The sequence below is a fragment of the Eriocheir sinensis genome, chromosome 2 (genome assembly GCF_024679095.1).
Source record: "Eriocheir sinensis breed Jianghai 21 chromosome 2, ASM2467909v1, whole genome shotgun sequence".
Lineage (NCBI taxonomy): Eukaryota > Metazoa > Arthropoda > Malacostraca > Decapoda > Varunidae > Eriocheir > Eriocheir sinensis.
In genome coordinates, this window is record NC_066510.1 from 23641210 (window position 1) to 23653206 (window position 11997).

At 47.6% G+C, this 11997-nt stretch overlaps 1 long non-coding RNA gene across 1 annotated transcript in view; it reads left to right on the plus strand.

Moving 5' to 3' along the window:
- Positions 1 to 3546: 3546 nt before the first annotated feature.
- Positions 3547 to 11997, plus strand: part of LOC126998014 (uncharacterized) — a 49373-nt gene continuing 40922 nt past the window's right edge. Inside the window, exon 1 of the long non-coding RNA XR_007752599.1 lies at positions 3547 to 3705. This is a non-coding gene — a long non-coding RNA (uncharacterized LOC126998014). The remainder of the gene's footprint in view (positions 3706 to 11997) is intronic.

Genomic DNA, 11997 nt, shown 5'->3' on the forward strand with positions numbered 1-11997 from the left:
TGTTCACAGGCCATTCTAGTAACAGATTAGTACTCCGCAGCCCTGAAGCCGTCCCACTGGCACGAAGACCCACACGATTAAGAACAGCACCGAAGGCTACGTGACGCCTCCAGCCACTGACAACCTTAGTGACGGTGCAATAATACATAACATTGCAGCGATCCTTAATAGAACGAAAACATCACAATATTTACAGTAAACCTTGAAAAAACAACGAGAGATAGTAATACAAATCAAGGGGAGCTCCTTGTATGGGTATTGATATATATATATACTATAAGGAAACACATACATGAACTAAAGTTTCTACAAACTGAATCTAAATACGCACTTCAATGAAATAAAAAATATATGGGAACTCTATGAGAAACGTACCTGCCAGCTCTTTTTTATATACCACTGTCGGGGAAGAAGCGCCGTAGGGTGGAAGAAAGAGGTGCCGACTATAAAAGCATTCCCTTGTTTCCACTTACCCTCTGAAAAGAAAAGAAATATATGAACGGTCAGAACTGCGAGGCGCTGGAGCACTTAAGAAATTCATGGACGTCTGGAATAATTAAATGCAGAACAAAATGGCTTTACGTGGATGAGAAGGAAGGAGGGCGGAAAGAAACGCAGTGATTTATCGCCGATGAGGAGCGGGAGAAAGAAACGGAGGACAAATTTCACCTCTTAGGTAATATATGGCGTTCATTCATTAACATAATTAGGTCGCGAGACGCCAAGACTATGCAGCCTCGCTCCACCTGCCCTGCCTAATGGAGAGAGTCTTTTCTTCATAAAGTAAAACACAAAACAAAACTCACTCAGGACAGAAAGTAAAAAGAAAAAAGAAGGGAAGAGCGGCCACCATCAGTTAATCCCTTTTCATACTCCGCACTCTCTTTCGTGAATATAGTATGTGTGATGGCGGGACGAAGGGGCGAGAGAGGGAAGGGAAGGGGGAAAGGAAGCAATGAAAGTTGAAAGAACGCCATCAGTTTACCCTTTTCATAATTCTTAACTTTCTCCCCTGTGAGTGTGAGTGTGTGTGTGTGTGTGTGTGTGTGTGTGTGTGTGTGTGTGTGTGTCGGTGTGCCTGTATTTCTGTATCTGTCTGTCTGTCCGTCTTTTTTTTTTTTTTTTTTTTTGTGTGTGTGTTCTCGCCTCTGTCTGTTACTGACAAACTCGGATTTTAGAACCACTGGAGGGCTGAAGAAGTCCCACTGACGAGGACGACACACTGGATGCGTAAAGTGAGTAGAGGACCATATGTCGCCAGAGGGGAGACTGAGGACAGGGGTGGAGGCTGGTGGCGGCGGGATGAGAGGAGTGAGGCAGGAGGCAGGAGTGAGGCAGGGGGTAGGAGTGAGGCAAGGTGACACAGAGGAGGAGGACGAGGAACGAGGAGGAATATGGGACAGTAAGAGGGGACGATGGTAGTTAAAGGCAAGAGAGGAAAGAGAGGAGGATTTGAAGACACTTACTAAGGTCGATATTATAAGACACTTTCGCTTCTCACATCAGCTATTTCTAAAGGCCAAAGAGGGGGTCAGTCGGGTTCTAATGAGTGTTTCTTTAGGTTCATGGTACAGAGGAAGGGTCAGACTACCACCAGGGTTATAAAATTACTCCTGGAAATGCCCACAACTCCTACGAAAGCCTTGTCAAATATGTGTTCTTGGGCGGCGAAATGTCTCCTAATACGTCCCTAAGTTAGCATCGTAGTTGAAATAGACTGATAAGCATTTTTTTTTTGGTTGAGAATTCAGGACGAAATACAAAGACGAAGAAAACAAAAAAACACAAACAAATTAATAAACATCTAGATAGCACAGACAGAGAAAAGCAAAACAAATCAAAGGAAGAAAACAATACCACTTACCGCTTCTCTTACAACGAAAACTGGAGCAAGACTAATATGTATAAAGGGATAACACGAAAAGGGAAACCAATAAACACCGATACACCAGAAACAGAGACAGCACACCAATCAAAAGGAAGAAAACAAAGCCACTTAATCCCTCTCTTACAGCGGAAAGAGGAGCCAGACTAATATAGTATAGAGTAAAGGGAAAACACGAGAGGGGAAATATTCGCGGGAGGCAACAAGGGCATACAAAGTCAAACAACAACAGCGCGGGAATCGTTAGTGTGGTTAGCGCATTAGCCGGAGAGTTAGGCGTTCTTGTGTACATGGAGGATAAAGAGCGTGATGGCGAGGCGGGGGCGATGGGATGAGAGAGAGAGAGAGAGAGAGAGAGAGAGAGAGAGAGAGAGAGAGACAAAAGAAAATATGAGAAAATAATATGGGAGGAAGAGACAGTAAAGAAAGACTGAGAACAAGGAGCATAAAGTACCCGCTGTGTATGGTGCGATCACAGGAGGAGGCTCGGTGCCGCCCCTCCTGTGGCAGCAAATCATTTCTAGAATTCCTTTTATTTTCAGGTCAATTTTCTTCTCTATTTTTCCATCGGTCACCGCCTCTATATATTTGCACATGATTTATCCATTCAGTTGGCTTCAAACTTTTCAATTTTACTTTCAAAAACAAAGAAAAATCTTCCTCTCCCTCTAAGCTTTACTTCCTTTTTCCTCTTCACCAATTTATCCCCGGCCCTTCCCCTTTTCCCATATCCATCAAGCTTCCGGCTGTCCCTCCCTTCCCCATACGTCCTCCCCTTCCTCTCGCTCCCTCCGCCTCCCTCCTCCCCTAGCTTGCACCGGCTGACCTGCATATTGATGTCTGCAATTGTCCCATCAGCTGGGAGGCTTTTTTTGTCCCCGCCCCGCCGTCGCCGCCATACAACGGCCCACCCGGCTTGCAACAGTATGCAGGCGGCGGGGAGGGACCACCGCCGATTATGCACGAGGTTTTTTTCTATCCGACACAAGCGTTTTTCTCACATTTCCTTTATTTTTTGCGCGGCTTAAAAGTTGGAGGGTTACCACGCGGTGTAGAGGTCGAGAAGGAGGAGTGTTGCCTCTGCTGCAGCGCTATACTATATACCTACGCCAACTGTTCAAGATTACTCTTGAGGAAGGTTCTATACTCTGAAATATTTTCTTGAAGTCTTCTTCATCGTTTTCAGTAAAGTTTTAGATACGTATAAAGTGTGAGCGAAGGACACCTGGGCCGCAGACCTCAGTGCCCCGACCCAGGACCCACGCCCAAGGGTTTTTTGCGTCCCTCCAGCCGCCCTTGCCCTACCCAGCACCCTATTTTCCGCCTTTCTTCATTTGCAAATGCGGTATCAGACATTGTTGCAGGTAAATGCAGTTGTTGCAGAATGCAGAGTGAACGTTCCAGAATGCTTCGGATGCATTTTGTGAGCCCAGATAAAGTTCTATAATGTATATGAAGCAAATGGGTTTATCATTTGCTTCCAATAAACACATATCATCAGCAGTAAAGAGTATGGTAGCAATGGATCATTAATAAAGCACCACTGACGGAGGTAAAATGAATGCCGAGCATACCCCAGCGGCGGCGGTGAACTAAGTCGTGTGGGTCGCCCCCCTGAGTGTCATCCCTCCACAGATATCACAACAATTATCAACGCCACTGTGATATGCAGGCCTGGTTGCAACTGTACCCACCACTCCCCTCCCCCTACGCCTTTCATACCCACGTACCCCTCGGCGGCTCCCATGCCAGGTTAGCACATGAGAAGAACTGCATTGGGGCCACTAAGGTGTAAGACTGCAGACGGGCAGGACCTTGAGGTAAGTACCCAGCCCGGCTCCTCCATCGGCACCAGCGGAGCCTCGAGTGCTCTCCTCCCACTGTTGCGAGTTGAGTCATGCAAATGCAAGCGATTACGACTGACGGTTGTGGACGTGTGGTGTGTGCTGTGTCTATAGGAAGAAGTACATTTGCATTCGTGAGGAGAGATAATTTTTTCTCTCTCATTCTCACCTTACATGACGGAACACCAGACTTCGCATGTTGGAAAGTGTTGCTCTGTGCGGCGGTTCGTGAGTGTTGTGCTCCCTCTGTGATGGTAAAACAAGACGGAGAGTAACATAACACGTTGAAGTCAGTTCTCAATACCATACAGTTTTATACACTTAAAGACAAGGCCATGTGCATACGGCAAACAATGTTATCAGCACGTCATAAGCCGCCATAAAATGACAACGAGACGAGTCCCTCCACTTTAGATGGGTTGGCCCTAAAAGGCTAGCACAGTCCCGGTTTCTCTGACCGTGGAGTAACGTTTTCTCTCAGCGCGTTTAGCTGCTTCGTTGAATCTTGGTTTTCCAATACTCAATGAGCAAGAGTAATCACTACATGTAGATCTAGATATATCTAAGCATGCTTTTCCCCATATTTAAAGTGTGGAGATGGGCAGATTTTTCCTTGAACGAGCCCCCTGGGGTGTCTCCGTCCCGTCTTGTGTTGCCTTGTTCGATTTCTTGAGGGAGGTAATGTCTCTAAGTTAGTAGTCCGCTGCCTCAAGAGATGGCGTATGCGGCACCTTTCTCAGAAGGCTGGCGAAGTGATGGTCATATATAAGGCTCACAAAATGGCAGTTAGTCGAAGTAAAACACACTTACGTAAAATATGGCTTCCTTGGCGTCGTTAAATGAATCTTGGGATTAAAATACGTGCATTGTTCTGAGGCTACGAAGCGAGATAGATAAGGAGGCGGCGGTAATTACTTGAAAGGGAGAAACGGACCCCAGACCCTCACACAGTTGCGTGATGATTGTCTTGGGCGGAGAGGAGGAGGGACAGCGGGAGGGAGGGAGAGGAAAAAAAGAGCCATTCCGTTAAGAAGGGCGGCGGACTTCTGCTATTGTGGGGGGGCGAGGCACGGCTGCGGGGAATGGGGCCTTATTTCCGGGGGAGGGCCATTACCTCCACAAAATATGGCCCTCCTGCTGAAGAGTGCCGCGGTAAAAGGAGCTTCAGAGAGGGCCATTGGCATCGTAAAACTTGGCCGCCACACTTAACTGGAATGGCTTCAGGCCGGCCGTAAACTTGCACCGCCAGATTCCTACGTGCAGTTTGAAGAGTCGTTCTTGGAGGGCGAGGAGAAGTGAGCAGGTTATGCCTCGTCGCATTATTTTTTTTCTTCCTCATCCAAGTTTTTAGGTTTGTTCCCCCTTTTTTTTCCATCCTCCACGCAGCCCCCCTTTTCCCAACCTCCTTCCTCCCTTTCCCCCCTCGCCCGGCCCTGCCCTACCCTCTCCTCTCCGCCTTGTTTGGGTCATGCATACACGCCTCGCTCTTGATTGCTTGCTCGGGCATTTTACGGTGTTGTTTATGGTGCACTTTGACGTTGCAGGCGGCCATACGCGGAAAGGTAGGCGGTGTGGGGTGTCCTGCTTGCTATTTATTTAGTTTAGGCTTTCTTTTGGGGGTGTTTTGAGTGCGTGTGTGCGTGCGTGTAGTGTGCGTGTGCGTGTGTGTGTGTGTGCGTGTGTATATGTGTGTACAGGTGTGTGGTCCAGTCAGCTCGATTGATTGCTTGATTGCTTGCTTGCTTGTTTCCTTGTTTCTTCTTCATTACTCGATATAGTGGCCGAGTCATCATCGTCTTCTCGTTACCTGCTTGCTTGCTGACTTTCTTACTTTAGTCTCTCCTGTATTTGCATTCCTCCTGTGTATTTTGTGCTTCCAGCTGCCCCCGCTTTATTTGACTCCCGTTTTCTTCACTGTTGACGGTTCTCTTCTGAATCTGATTGGGCAGGGGGCGGGGAGGGGGAGGGAAGGGAAAGAGAACAGGGGGAGGAAAGCAGGAGGGAGGGAGGTAGGAAGGAAGGATGGAGTAAGCGTGCATTCATCAATTTCATATTCTAGCCTCATTTCTTCAGTTCATCAGCACACACACACACACACACACACACACACACACACACACACACACACACACACACATTCAGACACAACCACGGATAGAGATAAGCCGATTTAAACCCTCTGACGAAATTTAACTCTGACCATCCTTCCTGACCATCCCACCCTCACTCCTCCATCTCTCCTTCCCTTCTTCCTCCTTTCCTTCCTCCTCCTTCCTCCATCTCTCCATCTCCACTTGTCTCTAAGCCACAATTCTTCTCAACCAGCTCGATGTGGCATATGTATTCATTTCCAAAACAAAAAAATAAGAGAGAGAGAGAGAGAGAGAGAGAGAGAGAGAGAGAGAGAATGAATGAATGAATGAATGAAACAGAATGAATTATATAAAGGTCTTGCAATCGCTCATCACTCCCCACTCATTATTCTCACCTTCCCGCCTCGCCGACTCGTAACTTCAATGCAGAGGCCGTTTCCGCCGCGCCCATCGCCTCCCTTTGTGTTGAGGCATTCATTCCCGGCCCAAAAATACCCGTGTTTAGCGTCCTTCCCCGCTGGAATAGTCCCCACACGTCATCCGGCTTCCCACTTCCTATGGACAAGTAACACCCCCCCCCTCCCGATCCCATCCCATCCCTCCCTCCTCTCGTCTACTCTCCTTCCTTCCCTTGCCTGCCTACCTACCAGCCTACCATGCCATCCTATCTACCTACCTGCCTACCCAGTCTTCCTTACACCCTCCTTCTCCTCCTGCCTTCCTACCGTTTTCCTTTCTCCTTATTTCTCCTTTTTAATCATCACTTGTCTTCTCGGTAACTTTTTTTAGTTTATTTTTTGCAGTCATGCTCTTCTTCATCTTCATTCTCTTTCACCCTCCGACGAGGCATCTATGGGCGTCTATATAGGCGCGTGCACACACACACACACACACACACACACACACACACACACCTCGAGACAGCAAAAAGCCAAGATGAAGTCTCAATACCAATGGCTACCGTAAATTAAACTCGTAATCATGGCTCCTAACACCATACGTCAGCGTCTCCCCTCGAGATGGACGCGGCGAGGAACGGCCCTGTACATACTCAAACAAATTTATTTCCTCTACAAAGACGCCTCACGCGTGTAGCTTCTTTTTGTCCACATATAAATCTGAAAAGTTACCTCCTCGTTATAATTATTAATTACAACACTATGCTAATATCCCTCAGACGGGAGCCGGGTATTTGAAAACAGACGAAAAAAGGTAGAATCAATTCCTGAACAGGACAGACTCCTCTGTGACTAATTTGTATCGCTTTAAACTTGCCCGCGAACATACATTACGACCCAGAAAAAGGGATTTGATGGAGTGCTTCTGCATCAATCATTGTAATGTTGTCTTGCGCATTAATATCCATTTTTGCTCCCCAGGACAACACGCCTCCCTTTCCTTCTTTCCCGAGCCACCGAGCAGACAATATCTTCATAATTTATTACGCTGCATGTCGTCTCTCCGACACGAATATTGGAGCGTTTAAGATTCGCGTAATAAAGTATCTGTCGGCTGAAGGAAAACACCGGAGGCTGCCATTCATAACAGCCGCGAGGAGCCGCCAGGAGGAGCGGCGCGATGGCCTGGCGCCGCTGGGAGGCTGCAAGAAAACCCTGATTTAGCGAAGATTCCGAAACGGTGCTCTAAGTTACTGAGATTTACTGTATTGGCCGGGACGGTGGGCGGCCGCTATAAATGTGGCGCGGCTTTCCTGCAGCTGGGATCCCTGGCTGACTACCTCCTGCGCCTCCCAACTCTCAGTGCCTGACTCCTGCTGCCAAAGTGCCATACATTGCCTGGTCTTACTGCCATAAATATTCCTTAAATTCGCTTCGATTTATGGCTCTTTGCTGTATAACTCCTGCGACAAGACGTTCATGCTTTCGGCTCCAATATAGTTTTCATGATACGAGCCTGAAATTCTCACACTCTCTTGAGTCTCCATATTCTCCCCTTTAGTCATTTACAGTCGAGGGTGAGATTGTCTCCCCGTGCCGTGCAAGGTTTCAGGCGCTGTGCACTTCATTCCCTGCGTCCTTCTTCCGTAGACTTCAACACTCAGCCTTCCTCTTCCCATCAAGTATACATAGCTACAGACAACCCTTCCTTTTCTTGGCCTGCCTCTCACCTTTGCTGTTACTTGCTCCAGTATTCGAACCATATTTTAGTAGCCCTTCGATACCCTGTATATATTGAAAAAATAATTAAACAAAAGTATAAAGAAATAGTAAAATAATAATAATATACCCGAGGAAAAAAAAGAAATAGGGTGTATTGGATCATGCACCACGTACAATAAAACTGAGAATTTCTAGGAAAAAACGCCAATTATTTGGTTCTGTAATCATCGAACTGCTGGATAAGATAAAAAAATATATTGCCAATTACGGACAAGCAAGTAAAAAATGTGATTAGACTAACGCTAAGTCAGCCAGGCGGGGCGGCGGGTACAGATGGGGACGTTGTTTGTTTATTAAGGCAAACAGCAAAGAAAGTAATTTTAAGTCGTCGTCCCAGATGAGGGCAAGGAAGGGGAAGGTGGGAAAAAATGCAATACTTCTGGCAGCGACTTATGGCAACACCCTTTCCCCCTCCCTGATTGGCTGAACGATGGTGTTGCCAGCGCAGCCCGGGAAAAATGAACAGTAGATTTATCAATATTATTTTACACTTAGATGAGCATGAATGTGTGTCTGTCTGTCTGTATGTATGTACGTATGTATGGATGTATGTATATATGAATGTTATTATCTATCTATCTAACTATAAATCTTTCTACACACACACACACACACACACACACACACACACACACACACGTTCAGGCAATCACAAGGAAAGATAGGTCCAATAAGTGTCAAGTAAATGTTTGAACCACGCACAAGTGTTACGCCTATCCCAGTCTCTACCTGTCTATCCATTGATCTGTCCATTATTCTAAACATCAGTGTATCTAACAACGAGAGAGAGAGAGAGAGAGAGAGAGAGAGAGAGAGAGAGAGAGAGAGAGAGAGAGAGAGAGAGAGAGAGAGAGAGAGAGAGAGAGAGAGAGAGAGAGAGAGAGCGTAAGTAATTAGCATATGAATACAGGTACGTCCATGGTAATCAACAAAGGGACAAAAAACGTTCTTAGAGAAGGGAAAACACAGACGTAAGATGACTCTGCCATTACTTTAGTGCCCTCTTGAGCGTGCAGTTTATGACGTCATCAAACTAGTGACCCTCGGAGCACAACCCCTCGGCGAAGCTCCCCCGGCCACGCCTTCCCCCAACCCCCCTTCCCGGCGTCCCTCCCTTCACTTCCCCTTTTTCTTGGAGGAAAAAAGAGCTTATATAGGTTTTGCCGAAGGGAGGGAGGGAAGGGGACTACTAATGGGCTGCAGTTTCTCTCTCATTTCTTGACGCTGAGTGAAGAAAGAAAGAGAGAGAGAGAGAGAGAGAGAGAGAGAGAGAGATTGCCACCAGCAAAAGATACATAAACAAATAGAAAGATTTTAGAGCCTAAGCTACTGCAATGAACATTCTGCCGTCCATCCATGCATCCATACATAAATCATACATTAATCCATTCACACACACACACACACACACACACACACACACACACACACACACACACACACACAATCACCTCGGCGGAGTCATCATACACGCGATCACCCTCACGCACGACACTATTGCGTGCATCAATCAGCATTCCCCATTTCCGAAGACGAGTCCAGGACGATGAATATGAGTGACACAAACATCAACGCTTTTACCACGCACACACACACGCATAAACATTAACCTCCTCCCCCCTCCCTCACTCCCCCTCCACCCCTCCACAAATCCAACCCACTCCACGCTCGTTGCTCTGTTCTTAAGCCCACTTCTCTGGTCCAAACTTTAACCCGAGAAAAAATACTAATGTCGTAAGCATTTACCCGACGGCTTTAATATGGCGAGCCCCGGACATTGACAAAGTTTGCTACTTAAGTCCACACCTCTTTTCTGAGTGGCGTCTTTTGATGTCGTTTAGCTTGAGGGCGGTGGATGGGACGACGACAAGGGCGGCGACGACGACAACACCACCAGCACCGCCGCCGCCTCAGCCGCCGCCCCGCCCACGTCCCATTTTGTAGGGAAAAGTAACGAGGCATTTGTTTCCCTTCTTTTAAGGTTAGATCACCGCCGTTCCGCCCGCCTGTCTTTCAGCCGGCACGCTGCGTCGCCGAAAACTCTTGATCCCTGAAATGCCTCGCGTCAGCGTCTCCGTTGAAGGCAAATGAACGGCATTATCTCTCCTCGCAATGTTTTTTCCGTCTCTCTCTCTCTCTCTCTCTCTCTCTCTCTCTCTCTCTCTCTCTCTCCGCGTCGTCTGTGCCCCCGCCTGCATCAATCCTTCAGGCGACGTAAACAAGTCTGTAAACAATGAAAGAAGCATCTCAGAACAATCTAATGTCATCCGTTTCTTCCCTCGTCAGCGCCGCGGCTTTTACGGCGCGGCGACGCTAAGTAATCGACTCGTTGAGGTAAGAGCGACATTCGTCTGGCCTCGCTGTATTGTAGCTCCGAACGGAAAACTCCTGATCCTCACTACTAGCTGCTATCCTTGAACGAAATTGCACTCCTCCTCCTACTCCTCCTCCTCCTTCTCCTCCTCCTCCTCCTCCTCTTTCTCACTCTGCAGCTTGTATTCTTCACCCTTTTATCACATTTTGCACTTCCACCAACCTTCACCTTTTTCATTAATTTTCTTCTTCTTCTTCTTCTTCTTCTTCTTCTTCTTCTTCTCTTCCTTCTTCCGCGTCCTCCTCGCCTTACTCCTCCTCTTTCTCCTCGCCCTTTTCACCATCTCCGCTCCACACTTTGTTCTCTTCTCTCTCATCATCGCCCCTTTTCTCTTCTTTCTTCGCCTCTTCCAAGTCACGTTACTCCTCTTCCTCCTCCTCCTCCTCCTTCCCTCATTTCCCCTACTCATCTTGCTCCCCCACTCCCCTTCCTCCTCCTCCTCCTCCTCCTCCTCCAGCAACTGTTACCCTTCTTCCCCTTCCATTTCCTTCTCCTCCTCCTTCTGCTGCCTCTCCTCCTCCTCCTCTTTCTTCCCCCAAGTTTTTCTTACCTCCACTCGCCACCAAGTAATATCCCTGGGCGCTGGGCGATACCTAAGCCCAGCCGAAAAATGCATCCACCATACATTTAAGACTTTTGAATAGTTTAATATCCAGCCGCGTCAAGCCTCGCGCGGGCATAATATCCTGACTCGTGGTGGTCGCCGGGAACTTTAATACCTGCTGACCCCGCTTACTCGCCTTCCTTCGTTGCTTTTTGGCCCCAGCGAGGTGTGGGCGCGGGGTGACATGTGTACGAGTGGACCTGCAGGGTTCTTGTCCGCCTTGCTGGACGTAAACACACCCCAGACGCAGCTGTGTCCCCCAAGAAGACATCCTGTTAAAAGGGTCTCAGTGTACCTGGGGTGGCGCCCCCCTCCTCCCGCCGCCCCTCGCTCCCTTCCTCGCGCCACACTTCTTGCTCAAGCCAAGCGCATCGTGAAAGCCCTTTTTACCCACGCCGAGAAGAGAAGACGCATTAAACTCGACGCGACTCATTAAAAGAGGGACAAAAATCGTATATTCGGTCATATTGTAGCCAACTTTTGCGCCCGCCCGGACTCGTATTGGCCCGCGCTGCCAGATGTACGAGGCCCAGACACACGGAGCGTCCTGCACGGAAGGGAAAAAATAAACTTGATGATTAAACTTCAACATGAGGTAAGAAAAAAATGCGGAGGAAATAACTCTTGCTTAAGTTACGGCGCCTTATATCCGACTGTAAGTGTTGTAAAATCCTCGTCGCCTTAAATTAAACTTCGTTACAAAAACGCGAGATTTAGAGCTGGAAAAGTTTATATTTACTAATCTGCCGCGCTGCTGCCCGAGCCAAGATATTAGGCAACATATTTCCGCCTAAAAGCAAGCGAGCTAAGAAAGTGAGGCCTTATTTCCCGCAATACTCGGCGCAAAGTTGCTGTCGCCCGGTAAAAGCGATGTATTGATGTTGCAAACGCTTACCAAATGACCTTATGTGTTTCTAACTTGGGCGACCGGCGGTAAAAACTGTTATTTATCCTCCAACAGCATTTATGAAGCAAAATTATTAAAATAAGTGCTTAGATAAAGGGCCAAACTTTACC